This window comes from Chanodichthys erythropterus, chromosome 18 (assembly GCF_024489055.1).
Source record: "Chanodichthys erythropterus isolate Z2021 chromosome 18, ASM2448905v1, whole genome shotgun sequence".
Classification (NCBI taxonomy): domain Eukaryota; kingdom Metazoa; phylum Chordata; class Actinopteri; order Cypriniformes; family Xenocyprididae; genus Chanodichthys; species Chanodichthys erythropterus.
This window is the reverse complement of record NC_090238.1, coordinates 28,983,879-29,009,319: the sequence shown is the minus strand read 5'-3', so window position 1 is coordinate 29,009,319 and position 25,441 is coordinate 28,983,879.

Here is a 25,441-nt window from a genome sequence, read left to right as displayed (position 1 = left end):
TGTTATGGTATCAACAACTCCATAACAGCAAATCGCTAGCCCTCATTGGCTATGGCTACGGCACAGCTGAACCAAGCTATGAACCCGGATTACAAAAGAAATTCAGTCTTACCAGAAACAACACCGAGACTGGAGCTTTGATAATCACTAACCTGAGTTTTTCAGATTCTGGTGTCTATTACTGTGCTGCTAAAAGGCACAGTGTTATATTCTCAATCATTTGCCTGACTAAAAACCTAAGCATTAAAACAGGAAATGGAACCATATCTGTGGTATTTGGTTTTAAAATGACAGTGTAGTTCATAATCTGATTATAGCAGAGCTGAAATTCTAAAAGAGGGTGATTATTGGCAGCTATTATTGAGTTATTCTCACAAAACATTCTCACAAAAACTATGAAGAAAAGTCAAAGAAATTATTTTATTATTATATTACTTCTTGTTGGACTCCCCATATACTATAATATGAAAATAAACATTACATACTGTAGTATGAAAAATAGTAAATAAAATAGTATCTGTTAAACTGGACATAACTGATGCCGAATTTAAGTAGTGATTTTATTTTAATTATTTAAATCTTTTTTTATTACACATTAGATTCACCCAATTATATTCCATTTTGCCCCAAGCATGATGTAACAAAGGGGCGTGGCTTCTAAATCTCTAGTTTGTCAAGTAGTGCGTAATGAACAAAGGATCAGAACACAGATTGCAGAGAGAAATTTCAATGGCAATGTTTCTTCTTCTATCCATGTCACTGCTTTTTCTCAAAGGTATTAAATTGTAATATCAAGACAAGATGTGTATGGTTTTCCTGATGTAGACTTTTATGGGGTGACAAATCTGATCTATCATTGTATTTCCAGCAGATTTCAGTGACAGTGTTTTGATCACTCAATGGCCGAAGTACATATCCAATCTCACAGGCTCTTCAGCTGAAATGCACTGTTACCAGAATGACACAGAGTATGACTACAAATACTGGTACAGGCAAATAAAAGATGAAGGGCCAGTGCTTATCGGGAGCATTGTCGGGACTTCTGATACTGTTGAGAAGGACTTTGAAACTGGCTTTAAAGTGTCAGGTACAGGGACAAAGAAATGGACCCTGACTGTGGATATTAAGGAGGGGATTGATGCTGTGTATCTGTGTGCTGCTAGTTTACACAGTGAATGAATGACAACAAACTATATGACAAAAAACTCTTTGGATGGCACCTGCAATCACACCTGCCTCAACCACAAATAAATATTTCACAGACAAGTGAGTAGAACCTCAGAACACATACAGAACCCATTAATGATGTTATACTCCTCCCTCCCCAAAAAAACACCTTCACAATAAGACATCTTTGATACAGTCAGCAGGGGGAGATGGGCGTTGTTTATATAAATGTAGAAGATTCCTCTCCTCTTTAGTAAAGTCTCACACATTCTCTCATCACATTATTTTGGCTGTGTGCTTGACCCGTCCATGTGTGCTTGAGTTTTTCTAACCCTGCTTTAAATAAGAAGAATGTTTAGAGCTGTCTATAGATGGTGCATTTTTTTCTTCTTGTATATAGGTAAATGTTTTATGATAGCAGTAAAATCAAGTACTATTCTTTTTTAATCATTTTGGTTAATTTTTGCTTTGAAATAGAAATGTCTTTTTTTTCACAGGGAAGGCGAGATGTGTGAACGTTCAACAGAACCTGACTCCAATATTAGCCAACAAGAACAATACAGCAGAGATGAAGTGTAGTCATGATGACAGTGGCATGTTATACATGTATTGGTATCAGCAAAAGGATACAGCCATGGTCTTGATAGCGTTAAGCTATGGTTCTTCAGGTGAACCAACCTATGAGGATGAATTTGAAAAGCAGTTTAAATTGAAAAGAATAGATACACTGTATGGAGTATTGGAAATCTCTAATCTCAATGTATCAGACTCTGCTGTTTATTACTGTGCTGTCAGTATGCACAGTGCTGTAGTCTTTATTACCTGCCTGACTAAAAACCAAACCACTAAACTTACAGGAAATACATACATACTAAAGCAATATAACATCAGTAGGGTTCATACAAAGTACTTCTGGGTTTCTATTCAAAAGATTTGTTGCAGGGTTTAATTTTCACATTAAAAAGATGAGTGAACTTTCAGTATTTATCATTTAATTCACCTCAAGTTGTTCCGAACCTGTATAAATGTATTGACTTGTGTATGTACAAAAGAAGATATTTTGTAGAAAGCAACCAGACCACTTTGGGGTACCATTGACTTCCATAGTAGTTTGAGCGCTGTTGAGTGGATTCGTAAACATCTCTGATTGGCCGTTGTTTTCATGGCTCATCGGATATGTCTGTGATAGGCTTCAATGATCAACGCTGTAAAAACGTTGTAAATAGTCATCAATTAATCTCTTCACTAAGCGCTTACACAGATACACACGGGAGCGTTTGAAAGCAGGCGTCTTTCGCGGATCGGTCCACTGTTAGACGCCTGCTTTCAATCGCTCGCGCTCCCACTTTCAAAACGCTTTCAAATTCAAACACTTCTGTGTGCTTTCAAATGTTCCCACGCGTTGATCGTTTTAGCCAATCACAGGCATATCCGATGAGCGACCCAACACAACGGCCAATCGGAGATGTTTATGAATCCGCTCAACAGCGCTCAAAGCGTCACGTTTTTAAAATTTCAGTACCGATAGGTACCGAAGTCGGTACTTTTGACAACACTACATCTGGGTAATTAGCTACTGCCTTGTTGATTTTCAGAGAAAAAATATGATTGCCAGTGTAATATTGCTTTTTTTTTTTTACAACACTTAAGTCATAAATGAGTAACTTACATTTTTGACACAATGTGTTTATGACTACTTACATTTTTTTTTCTCAAAAAGTTTCAACGAAAGCCAGAGGACAATGTTCCGCTGCTCTGCTTTTTCAAAAACATGCATTATTCATAATCTAGCAGTGTTATTTTTCTTGTCATTTTTTCATATTTGTATTTGTAAACATGATTTAATTAAAATATTTTATCGCCATGACGGACACGCCTCACCCCCCACACAAGGCCTATCCCTGAGCACTCGTTTTTGAGATCTATCACTGGAAACGAAAAATTGACAAAAATGTCCATCCCTATTATGTACTGACACAAGCTCATATATTATTAAAGCCTTTAATGTCACAGTTTCAGAACTTTTAAAGCAGGGGTGCCCAATCCTGCTCCTGGAGGGCCAATGTCCTGCAGCGTTTAGCTCCAACCAGCTCCAACACACTTGCCTGTAAGTTTCTAGTGAGTGTGAAGACCTTGATTAGCTGCTTTAAGTGTGTTTAATCAGGGTCGGAGCTAAACTATGCAAGACAATTGACCTTGAAGAGCGGTTTTGGTTTTGGATAACCCTGGTTTAAAGTCTTGCATGGGTTCATATTCTGTAGCTTATAATGACAAATTAATTTAGTTTTGAATACTGCAAAGATAAACTGCATCTTATCTCTACACATACTGTTTTTACAGTAAAATAATGGCAGCCTTTTGGGCAGAGATTTTCCCTCAAAACATTAAAACATCTTAATTTCAAACTTTTGTCAATTTTAATATATATATGGTCCATATTTGTGTCTTTGCAATTTGTATTAGCTTTGCAACATGCTAATGTTGAACTCCACTGGTATCTGCTGTTTCTGTTGTGGGCTGAGTTGCGCATATTTAGTGCATCTGAAATCAGTAACTTTAAAGAAGGCAGCTGCATAGGCAATAGGTTATGGAACAGAATAAATGTGTCATTTCATTCCACCAATGACTAAGCGACAAAGGGGTGTGTCTTATGAAAGGACACTAGGTTTTTTTTTGTATTTGTTACATTAAAAGAGCATCAGAGAACATCATATTTCACGAAAAGCAACTCTAAATGGACTCCTTTCTACTTCTATTGACATTGCTTTGTCTTAAAGGTATTAAACTACATAACTATGAACTGTGATGCTCATGCTTCAAATGCAAGTTTCTAATGATCAACAGAACTTGATTTGTTAACATATATTTTCCATTGTTAACATATATTTTCCATCTGACTTCAGTGACAGTGTTTTGATCACTCAATGGCCGAAGTACATATCCAGTCTCCCAGGCTCTTCAGTTGAAATGCACTGTTACCAGAATGACACAAACTATGACTACAAATAATGGTACAGGCAAATAAAAGGTGAAGGGCCAGTGCTTATCGGAAGCTACATTGTCAGCTCTGACTCTTATGAGAAGGGTTTTGAGAATGGCTTTAAAGTGTCAGGTATAGAGACAAAGAAATGGACCCTGACTGTGGAAGTTAAGGAGGGGATTGATGCTGTGTATCTGTGTGCTGCTAGTTTGCACAGTGAATAAAAGACAATAAACTATGTGACAAAAAACTTTTTGGATGGAAACCGGCAATCACACCTGCCTCAACCACAAATAAATGAACCTTATCTTTACAGACAAGTCAGCACCTGAGAAATCACACATATAGTTGTATTAATGACGTTATACTCCTCCTTCCCCAAAAACACTTCCACATCATTGATGTGATACAGTCAGTAGAGGGAGATGTGACTGTTTATTTACTGTAGAGTTTTTCCTCTCTTTTAGTTGAGTCTCATACACTGTCTTTCTTGTCACATTATCTCTGCTGTGCGCATGACTAGAGTTTTCTAACCCTGTTTTAGAAGGATGTCTGAAGCAGCATATGGACTGTGCATATTTTTTTTATTGTATATAGGTAAGATGTTCTTTGTTAGCAAAACCATAAGTAATTAGTACTCTTTATTATGTTTGTCATTATCCTTTACATTAAAGTAGAACATCTCTAAATGTGTATTTTTTCCCCCACAGGGAATGCGAGATGTGTGAATGTTCAACAGAACCTGACTCCAATATTAGCCAACAAGAACAAAGTAACAGAGATAAAGTGTAGTTATGATGACAGTAGCATGCCAAATATGTTATGGTATCAACAAAAGGATACAGCCATGGTCTTAATCGTGTTCAGCTACGGTCCTGCAAGTGACCCAACCTATGAGGATGAATTTGAAAAGCGGTTTGAATTGAAAAGAACAGGTGCACTGAATGCAACTCTTAAAATCTCTAATCTCAATGTATCAGACTCTGCTGTTTATTACTGTGCTGTCAGTATGCACAGTGCTGTAGTCTTTATTACCTGCCTGACCTAAAACCAAACCACTAAACTTACAGGAAATACACAAAAAGTGACATTCAACATCTGTGGGACAAATGACTTGTTACAAAGTTTAATTTCTATATTAAAAAGATTTGGTCATCTGAAAAAATGTGTGTATATGATATTGCTTTTATACAACAGTTCAATGAACATCAAGTTAATGTTGAGTAACTTCAAGGCATCTTTACACAGTTGAAGTAAAGGCTGCTCAAGATTCTGTGTAATGACACAATGCAGCATAAAAGCCAGACTAAAATAATGCCTTCTCTGACTCACCTCAGCCCCTAGTATAACAATTGTTGTGTAAACGCATTTATGCCACCTCTGAGCAGCATTGAACAGTCTGTGTAAAGACACCTAAGTGGCACTTCAGAAGCATTTCTGTGCCACCTTTGCAGTGTAAATTTGGCATTAGACACATTTTTTGCTCTGCCAACAAAAATAGTTCCAATCAAAGCAACAGTTAAACATTCCATTCTGAGCAATGCAAAGTGTTAGTGTTCCGGAATCAAAACAAACAAACAAACAAACAAACAAAACAGTTGAGTGAATGATTCAGTAATTCACTCATTAACACAATGATCTGAATGATTCAATGACTCACTTGACTCACTCAATGACAGACACTTGACGTTACTACTCACATATCAACAACTTGCACAAAGAGTCATTAAAAAATTAGAAAGACAAGCTTTCGACAAGACATGCAGAGTGACATTAACGGAAAATTCCCAGTTATAAAAACGTCTCGGGTTACGAGTGTAACCCTTGTTCCCTGAGTAAGGGAACGAGACGCTACGTCGGATGACGTGATGGGAACCCTCTGTATTTTTGTGTTCGTGAAGCACCTCTGTATCCAACCAATGAAAAGACGCGACGTCAGAGGCGGGTGACGTCACGGATCAGGAAGCTATAAAGCACACCTGAACACAAAGCACGCCAGCTTCTGTAGGTTGTCTGAAGCAAGCGCACCAGGTATGCAGGAGATACGGCCACGTGACGTAGCGTCTCGTTCCCTTACTCAGGGAACAAGGGTTACACTCGTAACCCGAGACGTTCCCTTTCGTGGGAACTATCGACGCTACGTCGGATGACGTGATGGGAACGCAATCCCAACTACGCCGTCTCTCCAAGTGTCTGGCTGCTATCTTGTAGCACCCTGGCCCCCGGAGTGATATTAAGGTGAAGATTGTAAAATCTGATAAAGGTGTGCTGGGATGACCATCCAGCCGCACCACAAATGTCGTCCATAGAGACACCAGATAGAAGAGTTCTGGACGCGGCCATACCTCTCGTGGAGTGAGCCCGCACCATCAAAGGACACGGGCGCCCCACCGTCTCATATGCAAGTGAGATGGCCTCGACCACCCACTTGCTCATCCGCTGTTTAGATGCTGGGCCCCCCTTCTTAGGGGACCCATAACACACAAACAATTGTTCTGTTTTTCTCCACAGGGCAGCTCTGTGGACATACGCATCTAATGCTCTTACAGGGCAAAGCAGATTCTTCCTTTCCTGATCCAAGTTTGCAAAAGGAGGCGGGCAGAAAGCCTCAAGTACAATGGGGCCTGGGACCCTCGTCGGAACCTTTGGAACATAGCCCGGCCTGGTATGCAAAAAGGCTTTCACCATACCAGGCGCAAACTCAAGACAAGATGGAGCTATTGACAGCGCTTGTAAATCACCAATTCTCTTCAAAGAAGAGACGGCCAAGAGAAAGATAGTTTTAAGTGTCAGGAATTTGTCTGACACCTCCTCTATTGGCTCGAAGGGAGCCTCAGCCAGCCCTTGGAGCACAATAGTGAGGTCCCAGGTCGGGGTCTTTGTGCGCACCACAGGCCTCAACCTGAGTGCACCACGGAGGAAGCGTACTACTAGAGGGTCTTGACCCAGCGAGGAGCCCCCTACAGGAATATGATGAGCCGAAATAGCGGCCACATATACTTTCAGCGTGGAAGGGGTTAAACCTTCCGAGAACTTTTCCTGAAGGAACCGAAGCACGTCTGAGACTGAAGAATGGACCGGGTCCAAATTATGTTGTTCACACCACACAGAGAACAATTTCCATTTGTATAAGTACAACTTCCTCGTGGAGGGAGCTCTGGAATGAAGGATGGTCTCCACAACCTCAGTTGGGAGACCAGATCCTATGAGCCTTGCCCCCTCAGGGGCCAGGCCCACAGTTTCCACATTTCTGGGCGGGGATGGAGAATCGTGCCGCCCACTTGAGACAGGAGATCCTGCCTGAGGGGAAGCTCTAAGGGAGAGCCGTGCAGAAGAGACATTATGTCCGAAAACCATATTCTGGTCGGCCAGTAAGGGGCCACCAATATTAGGTCGACCTTCTCCTGGCGAACCTTTTCCAGAACTCCCGGGAGCATTGAGACTGGGGGAAATGCATACAGACGTAGCCTCGGCCACGTCTGTAGCATGGCATCCAGCCCTAGAGGTGCTGGGTGCTGAAGTGAGTACCACAGAGGACACTGAGCTGACTCCTCTGTGGCAAAAAGATCGACTTGAGCTCGACCGAAAGTTTTCCATATTAACTCCACCACCTTGGTGTGGAGTTTCCATTCCCCCGATCTCGCGCCCTGCCTCGACAGGGCGTCCGCTCCCACATTCAACCGCCCGGGGATGTAGGCTGCTCTCAGCGAGAGGAGCTTTCCCTGGGACCAGAGGAGGATGCGACTGGCCAACTTTGATAATGGGCGAGACCGCAAACCCCCCTGATGGTTGATATACGAGACCACCGTAGTGTTGTCCGTTCGGACCAGCACATGATGGTCTCTCAGGTCGGGGAGGAAGTGTTTCAGTGCAAGAAGCACCGCCATCATCTCCAGCCGATTTATGTGCCAGGAGAGCTGATGGTCCTCCCAAAGACCCTGAGCCGAGCGACCACTCATGATCGCCCCCCAGCCCGTGAGGGAAGCATCTGTCGTAAGCATTACACGACGACCAGAAGTCCCCAGCACGGGTCCCTGGGTTAGGAACCAAGGCTTCTTCCACATGACCAGAGCACGAAGGCATCGCCGCGTGACTTTGATCATGCGAAAAGGATTTCCCCTCGGGGAAAACCCCTTGGTCCTGAGCCACCACTGTAAGGGTCTCATGTGCAGGAGGCCAAAAGTAATGACGTTGGACGCGGCTGCCATCAGACCCACCAGTCTCTGAAACTGTTTTACAGTGAGTGACTGGCCTAACTTCACCCCTTTCACGGCCCCGAGAATGGAACTCACACGAGCAGGGGACAACTGCGCCTGCATCGTTGTGGAATCCCAGATTACACCTAAATAGTTTGCAACCTGACTTGGGACCAGCACACTCTTTTTGGCGTTGAGCCTCAGCCCAAGCCTTTTCATGTGCGACAGAACAACATCTCGATGTTGAACTGCCAATTGTTCTGTTTGAGCTAGTATCAACCAATCGTCGATATAGTTCAGCACGCGGATGCCCTGGAGTCTCAGCGGAGCCAGCGCTGCATCCACGCACTTCGTGAACGTGCGGGGTGAGAGGGATAGGCCGAACGGAAGAACCCTGTATTGGTAAGCTTCGCCCCCGAAAGCAAACCTGAGGAACTTCCTGTGTGAAGGATGGATGGATACATGAAAGTATGCGTCTTTCAGATCTATCGCTACAAACCAGTCCTCGGACCTGATCTGAGGGATGATCTGTCTGAGTGTAAGCATTTTGAACTTCAACTTCCTTACTGATCGATTTAACACACGTAAATCTATGATCGGACGCAACCCTCCATCCTTCTTCGGAACAATGAAGTAGCGGCTGTAAAAGCCCGACATTTTGCTGGGAGGAGAAACCCTTTCTATAGCCCCTTTTTGCAAAAGCGTCGTTACTTCTTGCTCCATCACCAGAGACTGCTCTGGGGTTACCACCGTAGGAAGCACCCCATTGAACTTGGGCGGTCGTGAACCGAACTGAATTCTGTAGCCCTGTTCTACCATGAGCAGCACCCACTTCGAAACATTCGGGAGATTTTTCCACTCTTCCAAATATTCTACTAAGGGAACCAGTCTCTCGAGACTGGTCTCTGGTGTTTTTTGAGCACTTGGCTCGTCCATCTGACGCGGCGCACCGGCAGACAGGCGAATCACGTGCTGGCCAACCCTCCTCGGAGGATCGGCGGAGACCGCTGTGCCCTGACGCACGCTGGGTGGCAGGGTTGACAGGACGGTCCCCTGAGGGCACCGGGAGGGACCCGATATCCGAATCCCCCCGGAGGGGCTGCCCTCGAGAGATCCTGCACTATAAAGGTCAGGACCTCTTCTTTGAAGCCTTCCGGGAGATAATGACGGTCCTCAGATCCGTCCTACCTCCGGAAGGCTTCGCCTGTGCCACCCGCCCCGGCCCCCCAAATCTTTGTGGGGGAGCGCGGGAGGCGACACTGGCTCTTTGTTGCACCCTGTGTGCTGAGGAGCTGGCTGTCGGCCGAGGCTGCTCCCGCCCAGCAGCCTCGGGGGGATGAGAGCGGCGGGGAATAATTTTAGAAAATGCCGCTGTCTGCTTTCGTGTCTCCTGAAACCTGTCGACGACAGTTGACACTGCGTCGCCGAACAGGCCATCAGGAGACAGCGGCGCGTCCATGAGAACATTTTTATCTCTCTCCTTGATGTCTGAGAGGTTGAGCCAGAGATGCCTCTCCGTGGCCACCAGGGCTGCCATAGAGCGGCCGATGGATTTGGCCGTCTCCTTGGTGGCCCGGAGAGCTAAATCTGTTGCCTTTCTGAGCTCGTGAATAGCCTCAAAGGACGCTTCCCCAGTGTCATCAATTTCCCCCAGCAGGTCGGCTTGGTATGCCTGTAAGATAGACATGGTATGAAGGCATGCCGCCGCCTGACCTGCCGCCGAATAAGCCTTGCCCACCAAGCTGGAAGTTGTCTTTAGGGGCTTGGTGGGCAGCGTCGGGGTCTTAAGGGACGATGTGGGCTCGGGTGAGAGATGGCTCGCGAGCGTCTCCTCGACCCGAGGCATCGCCCCATAGCCGTGACGTTTCAGCCCAACTATATTGCTATATAGTGACGTCTGCGGGCTGTACAGTCTGTATTGTACTGGCCTCTTCCACGACCTCGACACCTCGGAAAAAACGGCAGACCCCGGCGCTGAGGTAGTGACCGCGCGGGAAGAAACCTTTCATTAAGCTTACTTTTTGGTTTATTTTCAGCTTTTTCCGCGGGCCAGTCGATTTTTAACTTTTCTACTGCCCTGGTCACTACCTCTAATAGCTCCTCATAATCAGGGGATGAGGATGGCGGTTCCTCATCGACGCTCTCCACATCAACCTCCTCGGAGGAAGATATGTTAAGCATCGGTGCCTCTCTTCGGGGGGAAGAAACCGCTACGCGTGCTTCCGCCACCAAAGAAGAGACACTGGGTCTAGCAGGTAAGGGAAGCGATAGGGCAGTGCCCGTCTCTTCCCCCTCTGCTAGATCCATCTGTGAACCCCACGAGTGCAGCCTTCGCTGTGCCTCGGCAACAGCGGGACCAGACCCGCGGGGAACACTCGCCTCGGCGCCCTCCTCAAAGAGCGCCCGGCGAGATCGCAGCACTCTGAGGGTGAGCTGATCGCAGTGTACACAGACGGCTCCCTCGAGAGCCGCCTGTGCATGCTCAACCCCCAGGCATTTCACACACATGTCGTGTGAATCTCCTGTCACTATGTAGCGTGGACAAGGAGGAGTACACTTTTTAAACTGTTGCTGCTTTTCCGCCATAATGCTTTTTGTCTTATTTTTGTGCTTTGAAACTCTTGTCCTCGGACGAAGAGATCACTGTGTGAATATGTATATATATATATATCAGACAGACAACAATAAATAAGACAGACAAGATACAGAGAACGCTTGCTGAAGACAACAGAAGCTGGCGTGCTTTGTGTTCAGGTGTGCTTTATAGCTTCCTGATCCGTGACGTCACCCGCCTCTGACGTCGCGTCTTTTCATTGGTTGGATACAGAGGTGCTTCACGAACACAAAAATACAGAGGGTTCCCATCACGTCATCCGACGTAGCGTCGATAGTTCCCACGAAAGGGAACTGAAAATTGCACCGTTATGTCAGAATTCTTGGAACAGGAGGAACCCTTTTCAAACACAGTGATGACATATTTTCACAATACTTCTAACTTAGCTTTATTTATATATTAATGAAAAAATACTGCACATTTGTAATACATTAGTTTGTGCTATGTGCTAAATTAACTTAAATAGATTAAATAGGGTTTACTGTAAGATTCCAAAACCGTAAATCTGAAATGGGTCCTTATTTGTGTGTGCTATATGTATTAATTAATCTAGAACAGTATTATCTTTGCAACATGGTAATGTCAAACTACACTGTTGTTCAATGTGAATTGAGGACTATTTTGGTGGTGTCGAGTTGTAGAGAAATCAGTCACTTGGAAAGTTCCATTGGTTGCTGGTCCAGAAAACAGCTGACTATGTACGCAAGAGCTTTTGGAACAGAACAAGTGTCATCCTTTTTTCCACCAATGACTGAGCAACAAAGGGGTGTGTCTTAAATAAAAAAAAACACTTTTTTTTTGTCTTTGTGTAGTTAACTGTACATCAGAGAATATTTCAGGAAAAACATCTCTAAATGGACTCTTTTCTTCTCCTGTTCACATTGCTTTGCTTTAAAGGTATTATTTTAATTTAGAATAAGAGCTGACAGTGATTCCCTTGGTTTTAACAAAATGTAGATTTCTAATGAACAACATTTCCTGATTTTAATAGAATAAATTTGTATTTACAGCAGATTTCTGTGACAGTGTTCTGATCACTCAATGGCCGAAGTACATATCCAAACTCCCAGGCTCTCCAGTTCAAATGCACTGTTACCAGAATGACACAGAGTATGACTACAAATACTGGTACAGGCAAATAAATGGTGAAGGGCCAGTGCTTATCGGAAGCTACAATTTTAACTCTCCTTCCAGTGAGAAGGATTTTGAGAGTGGCTTTACAATATCAGGTACAGAAACAAAGGAATGGACCCTGACTGTGGATGTTAAGGAGGGGATTGATGCTGTGTATCTGTGTGCTGCTAGTTTTACACAGTGAATAAAAGACAATAAACTATGTGACAAAAATCTTTTTGGATGGCAACTTGCAATCACACCTGCCTCAACCACAAATAAATGAACCTTATCTTTACAGTCAGTAGAACCTGAGAACTCACACATACAGTTGAATTAATGGAGGTTTACTCCTCCTCTTTCACCCAAAACACTTCCACATCATTGATGTGATACAGTCAGTAGAGGGAGATGTGACTGTTTATTTACTGTAGAGTTTTTCCTCTCTTTTAGTTGAGTCTCATACACTGTCTTTCTTGTCACATTATCTCTGCTGTGCGCATGACTAGTTTTCTAACCCTGTTTTAGAAGGATGTCTGAAGCTGCATATGGACTGTGCATATTTTTTTTATTGTATATAGGTAAGATGTTCTTTGTTAGCAAAACCATAAGTAATTAGTACTCTTTATTATGTTTGTCATTATCCTTTACATTAAAGTAGAACATCTCTAAATGTGTATTTTTTCCCCCACAGGGAATGCGAGATGTGTGAATGTTCAACAGAACCTGACTCCAATATTAGCCAACAAGAACAAAGTAACAGAGATAAAGTGTATTTATGATGACAGTAGCATGACATATATGTATTGGTATCAACAAAAGGATACAGCCATGGTCTTAATCGTGTTCAGCTACGGTCTTGCAAGTGACCCAACCTATGAGGATGAATTTGAAAAGCGGTTTGAATTGAAAAGAACAGGTGCACTGAATGCAACTCTTAAAATCTCTAATCTCAATGTATCAGACTCTGCCGTTTATTACTGTGCTGTCAGTATGCACAGTGCTGTAGTCTTTATTACCTGCCTGACCTAAAACCAAACCACTAAACTTACAGGAAATACACAAAAAGTGACATTCAACATCTGTGGGACTCAGGAAAATTACGTATGGGTTTCTATGCAAAAGACTTGTTGCAAAGTTTAATTTCTATATAAAAAATATAATTTTTTTTAACATAATAGAGGTCACAATCAGGGCTCAGTTGTTCAAAAGTAATTGGTTTTGATCAGACTGGATCAAATCTTGAAAATAGGTTGTTCAAAAGAAAAAAAAGGGGTTCTGAAATCAGATTAGATCACAAAATGTAATCTTTATTTTGATGTAGATCAAATCATCAGTATGTGTTTTTCCAAACTTTTTAGTAAGATTGGGCAACCTTTGATCCAAAAAAAAAAAAAAAAAATCAGGATTATACTGATCCCAGGAGAAGGGTGGATTTCAGGAACAAAACTTCAATTAAAATTTAAAACTAGTCAAAAAATACAACATTTGTATCATGTAATAACACACACACACATTTTATTTTGCTGTTGTTTAGTTTAACTGTTAAAAATAATAAATTAGAAGTAGACATTAGGCTACCTAATAAGCCTTTTGGTAACCTACAGTAAAGTAAAAAAAGATTTTGGTGACAAAAAACTATCCCCAAACAGCTGTAAATATCAGACAAATTATTACATTTAATTCAATATGTTTTTCTATCACTGTAAACTACATTGGCACAATCATAAGAGATGAACCATTCAAAAGTTATTTGCGAGTGAACGCAAAATATCTTGGGTGAACCCTATGCAGAACACAAAAGAGAGAACACAAAAGCAATGAAAAGGTTTTTTCTCCCCCATCTCATATTCTTTCTATCACCACATCCCTTTAGGTGCTCCGTAGAGCACTAGTAATCCAGATTTGGTAATCTGAAAAGGTGTGTATCTGGATCAGGGTGATCCAATCCAATTTTGCTTTGAAAAAACAGCACACAAGTAAGATGGCTTATCTGATCCTGGATAGCGAAACATGGGATTTCACAATCCATATTATTCTGATCCAGATTAAACTTCATGAACAACTGGTCCCTGAAGATAAACATATTGATACGAATAGGTAACCAATTTCACACAAGCAAGAGTAACCTTGCAGCCTCATGCTGCAGTTAATCACAGCCTTATTGGTTTTTGGGAAAAATGCCACAATTTGTGAGTATGATATTGCTTTTATACAACAATTCAATTAACATGAAGTTAATATTGAGTAACTTCAAGGCATCTTTACACAGTTGAAGTAAAGGCTGCTCTGTGCCTGCTCAAGATTCTGTGTAATGACACAATGCTGCATAAAACCCAGACTAAATAATGTCTTCTCTGACTCACCTCAGCCCCTAGTATAACAATTGTTGTGTAAATGCATTTATGCCTCCTCTGAGCAGCATTGAACAGTCTGTGTAAAGACACCTAACTGGCACTTCAGAAGCATTTCTGTGCAAACTTTGCAGTGTAAATTTGGCATTAGACAATTTTTGCTCTGCCAAAAAGTAGTTACAAACAAAGCAACAGTTAAACATTCCATTGTGAGCAACACAAAGTGTTAGTGTCCCTGAATTAAAAAAAACCCCCAAAGAAACAGTTGATTGAATGATTCAGTAATTCACTCATTAACACAATGATTTGAATGATTCAATGACTCACTTGACTCACTCAATGACAGACACTTGACGTTACTACTCACATATCAACAACTTGCACAAAGAGTCATTAAAAAATTAGAAAGACAGGCTTTCGACAAGACATACAGAGTGACAGTAACGGAAAATTCCCAGTTATAAAAACTAAAAATTGCACCATGTCATGTCAGAATTCTTGGAACAGGAGGAACCCGTGATGACATATTTTCACAATACTTCTAACTTAGCTTTATTTATATATTAATGAAAAAAATACTGTACATTTGTAATACATTAGTTTGTGCTATGTGCTAAATTACACAGAGATTAAATGGGGTTTACTGTAAGATTCCAAACCTTTAAATCTGAAATGATTCCATATTTGTGTTTGCTACATGTATTATTTCATTTTAGTACAGTATAACATTTGAAACATGCTAATGTCAAACTACACTGTTGTTCAATGTGAATCGAGGACTAATTTTGGTGGTGTTGACGTTGAGTTGTAGAGAAATCAGTCACTTGTAAAGTTCCATTGGTTGCTGGTTCAGAAAACAGCTGACTATGTAGGCAAGAGCTTTTGGAACAGAACAAGTGTCATCCTTTTTTCCACCAATGACTGAGCAACAAAGGGGTGTGTCTTAAATAAAAAAACACTTTTTTGTCTTTGTGTAGTTAACTGTACATCAGAGAATATTTCAGGAAAAACATCTCTAAATGGACTCTTTTCTTCTCCTATTCACATTGCTTTGCTTTAAAGGTATTATTTTAATTTAGATAAGAGCTGGCAGTGATTCCCTTGGTTTTAACAAAATGTAGATTTCTAATGAATAACATTTCCTGATTTTAATAGTATAAATTTGTATTTACAGCAGATTTCTGTGACAGTGTTCTGATCACTCAATGGCCGAAGTACATATCCAGTCTCCCAGGCTCTCCAGTTCAAATGCACTGTTACCAGAATGACACAGACTATAACTACAAATACTGGTACAGGCAAATAAATGGTGAAGGGCCAGTGCTTATCGGAAGCTACAATTTTAACTCTCCTTCCAGTGAGAAGGATTTTGAGAGTGGCTTTACAATGTCAGGTACAGAAACAAAGGAATGGACCCTGACTGTGGATGTTAAGGAGGGGATTGATGCTGTGTATCTGTGTGCTGCTAGTTTTACACAGTGAATAAAAGACCATAAACTATGTGACAAAATCTTTTTTGATGGAAACCTGCAATCACACCTGACTCAACCACAAATAAATGAACCCTTATCTTTAAGTCAGTAGAACCTGAGAACTCACACATACAGATCTCATTCTCATTAATGACGTTATACTCCTCCTTCCACCAAAAACACCTTCACAGTTCACTCCAAGGTCTCATTGATGTAATACAGTCAGTAGGGGGAGATGTTACTGTTTATTTTAATATAGAGGTTTTCCTTTCTTTCTATCTTCACTAAAGTCTCACTCTCTGTCTTGTCAGATTATTTTTGCTGCGTGCATTACCAGAGTTTTTGTAACCCTAGTTCAGGAGGATGTTTGCAGCTACATATGGACTGTGCATATTTTTCGTCTTTTACATAGGTAAAAATTCATTTGAAATAACAATTATTATTTTTTATCAATGCTTAATAGATGTTTTAAGTGTAATATGATTAATTTGAAGTGGAATGTTTGTTAAAGCCTGACTTTTTTTCATAGGGATGGTGAGATGTGTAAATGTTCAACAGAAGGTGACGTCCTTATTTGCCAACAAAAATGACAAAACAGAGATGAAGTGTAGTCATGATGACAGTACCATGCTAACCATGCTATGGTATCAGCAGAAGAATGCAGCAATGCTTCTTATCAGTTACAGCTATGGTACAAGTAAACCCACCAATGAGGATGGATTTGACCAACGTTTTACATTTATAAAAACAAGTACACTGATTGGAGCTCTAGAAATCTCCAATCTCAGTTCATCAGACTCTGCTGTTTATTACTGTGCTGTCAGTATGCACAGTGCCACAAGCTAAAATGACTGCTCAACTAAAACTCAAGCACACAGGAAACCAAAACATTGGTGATCGAATTAAGGTATAATGTACATCCAGCCAGTTATTATCGCAGAATAAACCGTTTCAGGGTAATCAGAGATCTTGTATCACCCTGAAGGGGTTTATTTTGCCATAACATCCAGCTGGATGCTGATTGTCCTACTGATTACATGGCTACTTCCCACATAAGTAAATAATTGGACACAAAGTATTCATTTTTGTAGCTCAATGCAAATCTTCTGTGAGTTGCCATCAAGCAACTTTTAGTCTGAACAAGTTCAAACTAGACAAACATTTAAAGGGTTAGTTTACACTTTTTATAAATGTAATGACATTAAATTTATGTCATTAAGTACTCACGCTCATGTTGTCCTAAAACCTTTCATCTTCGGAACACAAATAAAGATATTTTTGATGACATCCGAGGGTTTCGGAACCACATATAGGCAGCAATGTTATTGCACCTTTCGAGGTCCATAAAGGTATTAAAGACATCGATAAAATAGTGTCATGATCACCAGTTTGGAGTGCCCTGGTTACCCACTAGAGGGCACTCCACCCCAAAATATTGTATCACTCTTAGGACTCCATCTCCCATAACCCTTTGTTCCGGACTCATCACTGATCATTGCACACAGCTGTCTTCACTTATGTCATTAGTTTCTGCCTATTTAAACCTGGTTTGTTTCTGTCAGTTTCATTGAGTTTTTGTGAATGTTACCTGTATGTCTGAGCACTTTCTCTGGTTTGGTTTCTTGTGGACTGTTTTTCATGGATTTTTACCCTTTGCCTGGCATTGTACTATTCTTCAGTTATCCCTAAATAAAAGCTGCAATTGGATTTCACCTCCAAGTCTCAGAGCACTGTGACAAATAGTCCAGATGATTACAGTGGTCCAACTTTAATGTTATAGTCACAGATTATAGCTAAGTTATTCTGCTGTCAACATTTACAAAAGTGGCTCTTTTAATTCATGCACTACATTTTAATGATAACAGGTGATCATTCACAATTTGTTTTATTCCTCTGGGGTGGGGTTATCTAACATACAGTATATTATGCCATAATAAACTTGTACAGAAAAATATATACATATTTAATAATGCTGAGAAGAAACATGAAAATTATTGGAGAACAGAAACATTTGAACAATGAACCAACAGGGGGAGATGTAACTTGTGTATTTAAGCACTGGCAAGTGACAGAATACAGGATATTACAAGCATCCCTCTCTCTAATGACTCTAAACATCTGTTTCAATCCTTATAGCGCTGTACTTCAGAGATGTGTCAGGTTGCTTTTAGGCTGGGCATTTTTCTCATCATATTTTTAAGTAAGCTAACAAAGTTATATAAATAATTCTATTTATTTAATGAATTTTGATGGATACTTTTCTAATATTTGAATAATATTTTCTCCACAGGGACTGCAAATTGTGTACAGTTTGAAAAGTTTCCAAATTTGATTGCCAATCAAAATGACAAGGCAGAGATCAACTGCAAGCATGATGACAATAACTTAGTTGTCATGTTATGGTATCGACAACAGAGAACAGGCATGCCTCTAGATCTAATCGGCTATGGCTACACAGGATCTCCACCAAACCCTGAGCCTGGATTCACAGAGCGATTTACACAAACTAGACAGAACACAATGACAGGATCTCTAACGATCTCAGACCTCACTCTGTCAGACTCGGCTCTTTATTTTTGTGCTGCTAGTACACGGTGCTGCAAAATCAATTTTTTCTAACAGAAAAACCCTCTACTTCTAAGATAAGTTTTCCCCTCAGCTTCATGTTACTGTAAAAGATTTAGATTTGATTCTAACTCATGTGGTGAACCACTATCAGGTGTGTTACACAAACCATGATACACAAACTGCCAGTACTAAATGAGCTTCCTTTCAGGTGAGAAGTAATCAAAAAGCGATGGAAAATTCACTAAGAATGAATTGCATCTGCTGTTAGTGCTGTTTATTTGCCCATGCATATGCCTTCCATTTTAGTGTCTGATTTATTGAAGAAATTACACAAATCATGTAACCATATGTGCTAACCACAATTAGCAAGGCACAGTTTTTGACCTTGTAGTCAGATCTGAGTGCTAGATTGTGGAGGATGCAGCAGATGACTGCACTGTGTTATTGACCAATTTTGGACCATCCCTCCCTACAAACTTGTTTCAGTTTATCAAAATTTCTGGATCGTCTTGATAGCACAGTCCTCTTTAGGTTATGCCACAGCATCTCAGTTGGCTTAAAGTCAGGAAAACATATTTTTTTCAACCATTCTTTAGTTGGTTGGTTTAGTTCATTGTCTTGTTGAATTGCCCAACCTCTCTAAAGCATGAAGTCATGAACTACTGTCCTGACAGTTATCCTGTAAAAATACACTATTGAATTCAATGTTGCTTCAGTGGTTATGTGTTGTCCTTTCATCAACACTATTCTTATTCATTGTTTTTTGGTAATGGACACAGGAACAAAGACTTTCACAGTTTGTAGTTTTCTGGAGGTCTTTTGCTGTTGACCTTGAGGTTCTTTCTCACCTCTTTGCCTGTTGTGTTTTTTCGAGTAAACTTTGCAGGATGCCCACTCCTAAAGAGAGGATTTTCTACATTTGTAGACAGGGTATCTTACTATGTATTCATTCAGGTATTTAGCAATGCTTTCACTGCCAACTTTCTGTATCTCTGAAATGCATTTTTTAAGGTCCTTTGAAACCCTTTGTGATTGAGGCAGGCTTCACACTAAACAACACACTAAAGAGCAAATTTGTCAGTAGCTAAGCTTTGTATGGCTTTATTTAAAAGGCAAGGCACCAGTGGGACCCACACTTCTCCTGAATTAAATCCAGTTAGCATAACACAGAGGAATAACAAGATTTTAATAATGTATTAGTAAATGATGAAATTAACATTAACAAAGATTAATAAATGCTGTATAAGTGCAGTTCATTATTAGTTCATGTTAACTAATGCAGTTAACTATTGTTACCTAATGAACCTTACTGTAAAGTGTTACCCAATATTTATTAATCTTTGTTAATGTTAGTTAATAAAAATACAGTTGTTTGTTCATGTTACTTCATGGTACATTAACTAACATAAATACAACATTTGATTTTAATAATGTATTAGTAGATGTTGAAATTAACAATAAGATTAATAAATGTAGAAGTATTGTTAATTGTTTATGTTAACTAAAGAAACCTTATTGTAAAGTGTTACCGAATTTTGCTATGTCATTTATATTACGTCTAGATGAAATATGCATTAAATGTTGCACACAGAAACAGAATTTGAATATTCTGTATTTTATAAGTTAACAAAATGGAGAAAAAAAAGAAACAACGTTAGAAAGAAAGACCTCTCGATACATGCACCTCTCGATGGAAATAAATCTTGTGATGTTATTTCCATCAAGAGGTGCATCAATTTTTGGTCAAGATCTTGTATTGACAATGCAAGAGTTGAGTACTCTGTAAAGTCTACTCCAGCACATTCCAAAGACTTTTAATGAAATTAAGGTTTGAACTCAGAGGTGCCAATTCATGTGTGAGAATGATTCTTCATGCTCTCTAAACCATTCTTTTACAATTTTAACCCTGGTGAATCTTGACATTGTCATCCTGGAATATGGCCATGATGTGTCTTCCTACATGGTTGTTTAAGAAATGAAAATCTACACACTCCATCTTTAAGGGTTAAAAGAACCATTCAGTTTTGTTTGAGCAATGGCCACCAATCATCATCTGCAATGCACAGCCCCTCCTCTTAGAGTCTGTTACTTTTTGCTACTTACATTTTGACTTGAACTTGGCTCAATCTACAGAGAGATGATGAACTGCATCTCCATACTTCTACTCAAATGGGTCCTTATTATCTGTCAAAGTGAGTATCATATCTGTAATATGGATGTTTACATATTATGAACAACAGAAGCTTGTCAAATTTAGAACCACTTCTTTATTTATTGAAGACAAACAACTTATTCAAGACAATCACATGCTAGTCAAAAATGCATGATTTTATTCCTCAAAGTACTGGTTCAGTGTTAATTATCTAACATTTTTATTTCTGTAGGTCAGACATCAGCTCATGTCGTGCTTCAGTCGACACGTTTCATGACAGCAGTACCAGGAGATAAAGTGACTTTAGACTGCAGCATGGCAGCAGGAGTTAGCATGAGTAGTTACACTATGTTTTGGTACAGGCAAGTCCATTATGGACAGCCTGTAGAATTTATTATAAAAGAGTATGACAAACCAACACAGAACTTTGAAGCCATTCTAAACACAAAGGACAACTTGTTCAGCCTGATTCTCTCAAACCTCACTGTGCAGAAGGACAGTGGCACATATTACTGTGCTGCAAGGCACAGTGAAGCCAGAACTGTGCACACTCTAACAAGAAGCTTGATATAACTGACACCTGGTTTATGATAAACTTTGCTCTAAGGATATCCTGGTTAAAAGCTGTTGTGGTTACAAGACATGGACAATTCTGTAATCCATTGGCTGCAGTGCTACTAAATAAAAGAAATGCTAACAACCTTTTCACTCACAATTTTTTAGTCAAAATTTTCATTGGAGTAACAAGCTACTTTGAGTTGTCCATCATATAATAAAGTTCCAAACATAAGAACATACATTTGGAAGGAGGCTGATCATTCAGTCCTGTCAATCATAATCACAAGCTCATATAAGCAGCCACCTATCCAGTGACAATTCTTCCACCATTCCTCTTCAAGCCCAAATCCTCTATTCCAATTTACATCATTTTATCAAATTCCATAGTCTGCAGATCAGCTCTGAGCTTGAGTCTACTTCCTTCTAAGGATGACGAGTCAAATTTGTTTACCTTTAATTCTATTTTGAACTGGACGGGCAGTGAACTCATTAAAGTCATTTTAGTGAGTTCATTCATGTGAATGGTAAATACATGTAAATACATCATTTTAAATTCCCTGCATCTTTGTTTTTGATGATGAACATTTACTTAAATGCAGCTTTTCATCATGTTTTCAACTCAAGATTAATTAGAATTTAGTATAAAAATATCTGCTCAGGGGTGTGTTTCCTGTACAACGACGTACAGTAACTCACTGCTTAACTACCATAGTATGATGCATCATTGAAGAAATCAACTAGTCATGACCGTTTCCAAAAACCGCATTGTCACAAATTTGTCTTTTAACCACATTGGTTAATGAAGTCATGCAGTAATGGTGGAGAAATAACTTCTTTTAATTAATTTGTTTGAGATCGATTTAATGCTAGATTTTTTGATACAAATTATGGACATGGCATCTGAGGACTAATTCATTTCTTCTCAGTATTTTGGTTTATTTCCAGATTTAATCATAGGATCGTTCTTACATTCTAGAGCACATTCGTACTGTACATGCACACCATTCAAAAATGGTGCTTTAAATCTCTCGACAAATTAAAAGACGTAAATGACATTTGTGTATATATTCCAAATGAAAGATATAGATGAATGTAAGCTTACTTGTTTTGCTTAAGATAAGGATTTATAAAGTTCACGTCATACAAACAATAACCACAGGTCGAGAGCTGTCAATACAACCACACAACTTCGCAATGCTGTTTGTGAACGTTCATTTGAACTATGGTTTCGGTAAAAACACTGACTCACTGAGCTATGGTAATAATGACGGAATTGGCCAACAATACTTTTGGGAAACCCACCTCAGTTCAGTACTCACACTGAGATCTTCATTGATTTTATCCCTTAATAGCTACAATTAAGTAGCCACTTTTTTTAGTAACTTGCAGTGTACTTCTCTGAAAATGTTATAGGGTGATTGTACTTTTACTTTATTGTACCTTTTTGTTTTTTTTTACTCAAAATTATGAGTAGCTTGAGTAGCTCATCTGTGCTAAAGAGGCGTGTTATTGGGGCTTGTGCTTTTCTTTTCACAGGAAGTTGACACTATCTGCCATACTGCAGACCCATAACTGTATAGGACGTCAGTCACAGCATTGCTGAGAGCACCTCATTCATTAATGGGACAGAATGGAGCTCAGCCGGCTCATATTCACTTTACTGCTGACTGTCTGTAAGGCTACTGGATTTTGATTGTTTTTTTGTTTTTTTTTTCTTCAAACTTTTATATATTTATGAATTTCCTTGTGAAGAAGTACACCTTCTTCACAAGGTGATAATATAGATAATATATATGATATTATAGATAATATATATGATATTATCTAGAAGTACATTTTTTAAATATACTTTTAAGATGCACTGGGTTACCAACAACATTATAGCAGTTATCTTTATCTTTATCAACTGTCCTGTTTTCCAGATAAATCCAATGGAGAAATTCGTCAACTGCCAGTCATCTTTGCCAAAAGTGGTTCTACTGTGACATTAACATGTGACCATGATACTCGCTACAGATTGTTCTGGTACAAGCAAGCAAAGGTGGATGTTGGTTTGACTTTACTGATATTTTCTGCTGGCCAAAATATGGTGGAAATTGAAGCACCATTTAATACTCCTGATTCCAAATATAATGCAACCCGTACAGAAATAAAGTCCACACTGCAGATTACGAAACTAGAGACTGGAGACTCGGCTCTGTATTATTGTGCCACGAGCACACAGTATCATATTACAGCTGCACTGCTAAACAACAACCACAACTCTAACACTGTGCCGAGAACAGGAGGATGGAAAATGTAGATATTATTTTTTAGTCAAAAATTGCATTGGAGTAACAAGCTACTTTGAGTTGTCCATCATATAATAAAGTTCCAAACATAAGTTTGGAAGGAGGCTGATCATTCAGTCCTGTCAATCATAATCACAAGCTCATATAAGCAAGCTCATATACTTCTTCCACCATTCCTCTTCGAGCCCAAATCCTCTATTCCAATTTATTGGACAAATTATGGACATGGCATCTGATGACTAATTCTCTTTTAATTTTGGTTTATTTCCAGATTCAATCATAGGATACTCACACTGAGATCTTCATTGATTAGCCAATTAATTAATTATTTATAAACTTTTTTTAGTAACTTGCAGTGTACTTCTCTGAAAATGGTATAGAGTGATTGTACTTTAACTTTATTGTACCTTTTTGTATTGTTTTTTTACTCAAAATTATGAATAGCTTGAGTAGCTCATCTGTGCTAAAGAGGCGTGTTATTGGGGCTTGTGCTTTTCTTTTCACAGGAAGTTGACACTATCTGCCATACTGCAGACCCATAACTGTATAGGACGTCAGTCACAGCATTGCTGAGAGCACCTCATTCATTAATGGGACAGAATGGAGCTCAGCCGGCTCATATTCACTTTACTGCTGACTGTCTGTAAGGCTACTGGATTTTGATTGTTTTTTGTTTTTTTTTCTTCAAACTTTTATTACATTTATACATTTCCTTGTAAAGAAGTACACCTTTTAAAAGGTGCATACTTTTAAAAAGAGCAATTACAGAAATAATATACTTTAAAATAATTTATTTTTGTGAAGATAATTTAATGTTTCCACACATTTAATTGCGTGTTATAGTTTAAATTTATATTAGATGCAATTAGCTGAACTTTAGAGTGTTTTTTTTTTTATACATAAGTAGGATGAAAGTACATATCTGTATGTAATTTCATATTTACTTTTATTGTCTTTGATATAAAGTATAATGTAAAAAATACTAACAAGTATTTTATGGTAAATTAGAATAAACTGGAATGTAATTTCCATTGAAACTTGTATGCCTTATATTTAATTAATATATTTGTAATTACATGTGTAATGATAAAGTTGGTACACTTAAATATATTAACTTTAAACGGAATATTGAATAACAAACCACAGTTAAAACCATAATCAAGTATTTTACACGCAGGGCTCTAGTATAGTCACATCAGAATAAGTATACTTCTTTAAAGCAGATTATTAAAAAAAAGTGTGTTTTTCAAAACTACTTTAGTGTGTTAGGAAATATAGTCATTAAAGTATACTCTCTTTAAATACATTTAAGTGGTTTTTAAATTCATTAATATATATGATATTATCTAGAAATACATTTTAAAAAAATACTTTTAAGATCATTCTGTACAATAATGTGCACTGGTTTACCAACAACATTATAGCAGTTATCTTTATCTTTATCAACTGTCCTGTTTTCCAGATAAATCCAATGGAGAAATTCATCAACTGCCAGTCATCTTTGCCAAAAGCAGTTCTACTGTGACATTAACATGTGAACATGATAATCTCGATCACTACAGATTGTTCTGGTACAAGCAAGCAAAGGTGGATGTTGGTTTGACTTTACTGATATTTTCTGCTGGCCAAAATATGGTGGAAATTGAAGCACCATTTAATACTCCTGATTCCAAATATAATGCAACCCGTACAGAAATAAAGATGTCCACGCTGCAGATTACGAAACTAGAGACTAAAGACTCAGCTCTGTATTATTGTGCCACAAGCACACAGTATCATATTACAGCTGCACTGCTAAACAACAACCACAACTCTAACACTGTGCTGAGAACAGGAGGATGGAAAACGTAGACATTCATCATTATCAGTTAGAATAATAATGTGAATTGTGAATATTGTAATTACTTTCAAAGGTTGATACATGAAAAACAATTGTTTTACCATTTTGCAAGGTGGTATAAAATCTAATATTTTTA